Genomic DNA, 7311 nt, shown 5'->3' on the forward strand with positions numbered 1-7311 from the left:
GAACACATAAAGATCAATAGACTGGGCATGAGTGGGCTCAAATGGACTGCGATGGGTGGTTTTGAATCAGAAAATCATATGATTAATTATGTCAGGAATAACACAATCAAAAGAAATAACATGACATTCATTGTCAAAAAGGACATTTCTAAATCAAGGACATTATCAATAGAATTACACTATGCCCCAAGGGGATGATTGATAACAAACATCCCCTATCATAAAATGAAAATGGTGTTTCTAAAATGAACCTGAGATTATATGTATATATATATATATATATTTGAGGGGATCGCACTTAATTCTAGCCCTAATCTAAGAACAAGTAGATCTTATGACACAGCCCTGGTTGATGAAATGATCACTGAAATCCTGGGTGCTCTAGCAAAGCATGGTGCAGAAACCAACTAATGCCCGCCTATCAGAAAGAATAGTCTCTGGGGTCTTAAAGGCCTGTCTTAACACAAGCAGCTACATGAGTGAGCTGTCAACTAAGTTCAGAGAAGGGGCACACCAGTGCATGTGATCAAGGACTGTAAACCATACAACACAAATAGAAGGAGAGAACGGTAGCAGAACTTAAATTGTGAGCACTTGGTTTTCAGAAGGCTATGGGTGACAGTGGAAGCCCAAACTCCATTTGCAGAATCCCCACAGAGATTAAGCCTCTGGTGAATCCCCTGTGATCAGAATTCTGGGATTTAAAAAACCTTGCTATCAAATAGAGAGCCTTATGAAATCTATCATGGCAGATGTAGTTAGGCTAAAATGTAAAGACCATATCCCTACATCTCTCTTTTGCTCACAGTTGTTTTAGATTTTAATATTTTCTACTTATTTTCTTTTGAGTTTTTCTTTGTCTTCTTTTTTCATTGTTGTTGGTGTCTTTTTCTTCTTTGCTTCCTGTTTTTGCTTTGAATGGTTTTCTGTATATGAAATCCAGGAGAGAAATCTATAGAGATTGGCTCAATCTATAGTAGCCAGTTTAATAATTATCTAGGGGAATGATAGGGGAGTTTTGGGAGCAATGGGGAGCTGACAACAATAAGTAAGAAACCAAAATGTTCTGAAATTTATTGTGATGATGTTGCACAATTCCTCTTAATATGATGTAACATTAAATTAATTTTAACTATTTTTAAAATGTAGTCTCTTCTTTGAATTACAAATATAATCCATAATTTTAATATCTGTAAACTCATTGTTTTAGTCATCATGTAATTCAGGGAGTTTTAGGTCTTTGGTACTAAGAATCTGATACTACTTCCTTTTTTTAAAAGCTTATTGTGAGGTAGGAGTTTACAGAGAAGATAATTTTTTTTATATTCAACAGTTTAAACAATTTACCAAGTGTGATAGTTAAGGTTTCTTGTGCCAAGCTGGTCCGATAAACACATGTAGGGTTAATTGAAAGGCGCAGAGATGAATAGCTCGGTGAGCCTCACCTTTGTGGCTCTCTGGACTCTTGCTCTCTGATGGTCAGACCAGGGTGAAGCTGCCTTAGCCAGTTCCCTGCTTTGGCTGGCAAGGCTCACTTCCTGTGAGACATCCCTGAGGAGCAGCCACATGAATCTACCCTGATGCAGCCCTGGGTGCTGGAGCAGCTGCGTGAAGATCCCTGTCAATGCTGAGATGCTTACACGCTGACTGATTCATCTTTCTTCCTGCAGTCAGCATCATGGCGTGTGTTTTGCGGCTTTGAGAAGGACATTGTAAATCGGTGTCAGACATATGGACTAATGTCAGATTTATGGGCTTGGACTGGACTGTGTTGAGATGCTTTCTTAATGTGCACTTACATTTTATATAAAACTCTCTCTTATATACATGATTTCTTTGGATTTGTTTCTCTAGTCTACCTAGAATAACACACCAAGTTTCCCAATAACTCACCCTGTTTCAACCTCCTTCTTTTGCCCAGAAACCTCTTGTACACTACAATCTTCACCTTCACCCAAGTTAGCACCTATATGCCCTAGCCTATTACTTTATATCCCTGACCCCCTGGTAACCTCCAAATTCTAGTCCCTTCGCTATGAGGAAGTTAAGTGGATGTTTCACATCACATTCGAGTCCCTCCTTTTTTTTTTTTTTCATGGTAAAGTGTGGTGTGGAGAAGCTGCCTCCAAATCTCACACCATTTCTGTTATCTGAGATCTTGATCCTGACATAGGTTGTCACGGCATTGTGTCTTGGCTACTATGAACCTCTTAGCACATTTCAATCCAGCATTTGCCGCATGCATAGTACTAGTTACTCAATAGCATTCTTGACAAAGCTTGAAGTTAAAAGAGGTAAAATAAAGTGAGGAGAGGCTGCTGTGTGATATCAAAAGGCAGTGTTATTTGATATTTATCAAGTATTTGGGGGCTTTTTTGGATATGTTTACATAAGTGTATAAAAAAGGTAGTGATTTAATAATATAGTAATTAAATGGCATATTGCTACTCTATATCATGAGTTCACTATGACAGAAGCTGTTAGAATTTATGTTTACATAATGAGTTATCAAGCAGTTTATGAGTGAGGAATAGAATATCATTATCCTCTACACTCAGAATATACCATAGTTTAGGTAGAAATTTGGTACTTATCCACTCAGTATCTTAGACCTGACAGTGACAACATTTTTCATTCACACATCAAATAATTCTTTCCTCACTGAACCACTAGACACTGTATAAAGATTTTTATTAATTTTGAGAGAAACAAATGCTTCACTTGTTTTTGTTATTATGAGCATTAATTTTTTTCCCCATCTAATAATATGTAGAAGATAAAAACCATTACAAGATAAATGTACAAGATAAAGCATTAGCTTAATAAGTTGTACCAATAAGAAAGGGACTAAAAATAAAGATACAAATATCACATAACAACACATCTTGTCTCGCCACTTCACCTTTGCCATGTGCATTCCTTCCACCAATTCCTCATGGCTGTAATGGTGACTTACCTTTGTGGTAAAAAGCAGAGAAAATTAAACTGGTCATTAAACAACTTTTAAATGAGCCAATATGTAAAGGAAGTATGCATGGCATTATCTAAAAATATTTGGAATTGAGAAACGTGAAATTGTGACTAAAATGAAGTCCAAACAAGATTGTTGCTATGGAAAAGAAAGTGCTTACCTTTGGTATCTTAAAGTGATGTAAAAGAAGATAAATATCCAATCATCTCTGATGACTTGGATGATGTCATGATGATTAGGCACCAGTATAGCAACACAGCAAGAGGTACTATATCTCTTAAATCTCAGCGAGAAAACCATGACTAACCATGATTCTTCCCTGAGCACGTTTTGCAATCTGATGATTTAATCTATCTTACAACAGACATTTATACTGTGTCACAGTTTGTCAGTTGGGTTTCAGGCAAAAAAAGAGAAAAAAACACTAGTTATTGAAATAAAGATTATTTAAAATAAGGAATTGGTTAGTTTTGAAAGACCAAAATGTAGGAAATTACCAATGTCATAACACAAAGATAATAAGAGAAAGGTATACCTACTAAATGAAGGGCTGGGGGGTATAAAGGAAAAAGTTGTGGTTTTTTAGGGTATAGTAAGCATTACTGACCGCTGATGGTGTAGTGATTATGCACTGGGCTGCTAACCACAAGATCAGCAGTTCAAACTCAACAGCTCCATGGGAGAAAGATGAAGCTTTCTAGCCCCATCAAGAGTTACAGACTTGGAAATTCACTGAGGCAGTTCTACCCTGCCCTCTAGGGTTGCTATGACACAGAACTAACTCTGTAGCAGTAAGTTTGGTTTGGTTTCTTGAAATAAAGTCAGATAAATCAGTGATTACAAGATACCTACTCTTAATATATCAGTGTTAGAAGATATCTGTGTTGGTAGTATAAGCAGACTGTTCCTTAGAAATGAGGGTGATAAGATTGGTCATGTACTTAGGACATTTATCAGGAAAGAGCTGTCCTTGAGAAAGACAAAATGCTCGATGAAGGAGAGAGTCAGCAAAACAAATCCTCAATGAGATGGATGGAAACAGTAACTGCAACAATGAGCTCAAATATCACAATTGTGAGGGCAGCACAGGCTGTGTTTTGTTCTGTTATACACGGGTCACTCTGGGTAGTAACTGACTCAATGGTAACTAACAACACTTTAAATTTCAAAGTATAGAAATTGTAACAGAGAAACAATCGCTTAAAAATCAATATATATGACCAAGTGTGTGGAGAATGAGCATTTTAGCAGAAATACAACCAGCATCTCTCATGGAAGCAAGGGTGGCAAGGTAGAGACTTGCTTACTTTGGACATGCCATCAGAAAAGGTCAATTATTAGAGTAAAGAGATCATCTTTGGTTCTGTAGAGGACCAACAAAAACAAGAGACTCCTTCCAGATGAACTGATCCATTAGCAATGGACTCATATATACCAACCATCATGAAGGTGATGCCGGGCAAGATAATGGTTCATTCGTTATAAAATAAGGTTGCCACGAGTTGCAGCCAAACAACAGCCAACAGCAACAACAGGATGTAGTAAGACTACATGTGAAAAGGTCTTATGAAGAATGTGTAAGAAAATCACATTACCTGATGGCAGAGGAGGTTCCCTGTTATCTTCCCTATTTGAGCTCTAAACTCGACATTCTTCATTATCTGCCCATGAGCAATATAGGACTCAAGACAAAAGATCTGGCTTAGAGGTGAAGCACTTTACTGTGGCTGCGCTGTACAGCTTACTGGGATATTTCTTTAAAATGCTCACAGGGAAGAACCACACCAGCCTGTGTGATCACGATGTGTCCATGGGATCAGGTATCAGTCATCAGAAGATCCAAAACAAACAATCATATTGATGCAAACGTGGACGGTCAAAATGGATACCCAAAGCCCATTTTAGACAATTGGACAACCTCTCACAGAAGGATCACAAGGAAGGGTCGAGCCAGCCAGGGTGCATTGTATCACCTACAAAACACACACATTCCTGTAGTTCTTTAATGCTTCCTCTCCTACATGATCATGACTCCAGTTATACCTTACAAATCCGGATAGACTGGACCTGTACATCAGTACAGCTAAGAGCTTTCAACACATAGAATCTAGAACAGATAACCCCTCAGAAACAGTAATGGGCGCAGTAATGAGGGTAGGGGGAATGGGTGTGTGTGTGGGGAGTATAAAAGGGGAAGAAAGGGTGAACTGATTACAATGATCAACTTATAATCTACCACCCACCCCACCAAAGGGATGAACAACAGAAATGGGGATCAAGGGAAAGAACAGATGGTGTAATCTATGAAAATAATATTTTATCAAGGTTTCACAAGAGTGGGAGGGTGGGGAAGGGAGGGGCAAAAAGAGGAGCTGATACCATGGGCTCAAGTAGAAAGCAAAGGCTTTGAAAATGGTGATGGCATCATATGCACAAATGTGATTGATACAGTTAATGTGTGGATTGTTGTAAGAGCTGTAAGAGCCCCAATAAAATGATTAATAAATAAATCAAATAAAATATGCATGCTCAAGTCACCCCAATCTAGTTATCAGAATCTCTGATGGTGAGTTATTATTATTTTTAAAGCTTTATAGAAGATTACAATAAGAACTAAGGTGAAGGATAATGACATACATTCCCATGTATAACCTGCAAAACACGATTCAGTAGATACAAAAGTTGTATGGAAAATACACATGAACCCTGAAAATGGATACAGATTTTAAACATATAAAAAGAGAGTTGTGTATTTCTCCAAGTGCCTTAGGTCATTGATGAGAAACCAAAGAAGACTTCAGAGGTAAGAACAATAGGATTTAGTCATAGGGCAGCTGTGACGTATGAAGTGTCCCAGAATACGCCCCCAAGTCCATTCAAAACATAAGAAAAGAAGTAATATTTTTATATGAAGCATAGAGAATGAAAACTACAACAATGGTGTAGCATGATATATACAATTTCTAGTTCTCAATGTTAGGTTTTTATTTTTTAACTTGAAAAACAAAAATAAGGCAAAAGGATTGCCTTGCTCTACTGAAAAGCCTCCATGGGGCTTTCTTGATGTCCCTGTTCCTCAGGCTGTAGACGAAAGGATTTAGCATAGGGGTGAACACAGTGTACAGTACATCACTGAGGCCAGGGCACCTTTCCTGGGGGAAGATGAGACAGCTGAACTGAGGTACACTCCAAGACCTGTTCCATAAAATAAGCAAACAACTGACAGGTGAGAGCCACAGGTGGAAAGGCTTTATAGTTCCCACTTGAGGACTGGACTCTCAGAACAGAGGAAACTATTCTATAATAAGAGAAAAAGATCCCTGAAATTGGAAGAAAACCAGACAGGGCACCGACAATGTACATCACTATGCTATCGGTGAATGCGTCAGAACAGGCAAGATTGAGAAGTTGAGATGGGTCACAGAAGAAATGAGCAATTTCCACTTTCTTAAAAAAAATAACTAGCAACACTACCGAATTGTTCAACTAGGAGACCAAAAGGCTGATGAAAATGGACACCAAAACCAGTAAGCCACATAGGCAAGGGTTCATGATAACCCGGTAGTGCAAAGGATGACAGATGGCCACAAATCGGTCATAGGCCATCGCAGCCAGGAGCAGACTGTCCAAACAGACTATCAGTACATATAAAAAGCATAAAAAACAACATCTGGGTCAGGCATCCTGCACAGGATATGACTCTGCTGTGAGTTTGGATGTCTGCAATCAACTTTGGGACTGTGGTGGATGTGAAACCAATGTCAGCCAAAGACAGGTTGGAGAGAAAGAAATACATGGGGGTGTGAAGCTGGGCATCATAGCTGACAGCCAGGATGATGATCAGGTTCCCAAGCACAGTAACCAGGGACACGAACAGAAGCATCCCAAAGAGAAGGGGCTGCAGTTCTGGATCTCCAGAGAGCCCCAGCAGGAAGAATTCTGAGACATATGTAAGACTCTGTGGTTCAACATGGCTGAAGCATCTTTTAGAAAAGAGTAAACAGGGAAACAATTCATTGACGCTGTGTCCTCATTTGGAATTCAAAAAATTCCATACGTGTTCATATTGAGGACCATCGACCACAATATCTTTAGCAAGTTTTCTTTTTTTTCTCTTAAAAAATAATTTTATTAGGGACTCATACAACTCTTATCAAAATACATACATACATCCATTTTGTCAACCACATTTGTACATTCATTGTCCTTATAATTTTCTTTCTTTATTTTTTAATCGTTTTATTAGGGACTCATACAACTCTTATCACAATCCATACATCAATTGTGTAAAGCACATTTGTACATTCATTGCCCTCATCATTCTCAAAACATTTGCTCTC

The 7311-nt window shown here is 38.3% G+C and overlaps 1 pseudogene; it reads right to left on the reverse strand.

Moving 5' to 3' along the window:
• Positions 1-5955: 5955 nt before the first annotated feature.
• The window catches only part of LOC101644752, a 5512-nt pseudogene continuing 4156 nt past the window's right edge, over positions 5956-7311 (reverse strand).

This window comes from Echinops telfairi, unplaced genomic scaffold, assembly GCF_000313985.2.
Source record: "Echinops telfairi isolate 266 unplaced genomic scaffold, ASM31398v2 ScPeMD7_36;HRSCAF=134, whole genome shotgun sequence".
Lineage (NCBI taxonomy): Eukaryota > Metazoa > Chordata > Mammalia > Afrosoricida > Tenrecidae > Echinops > Echinops telfairi.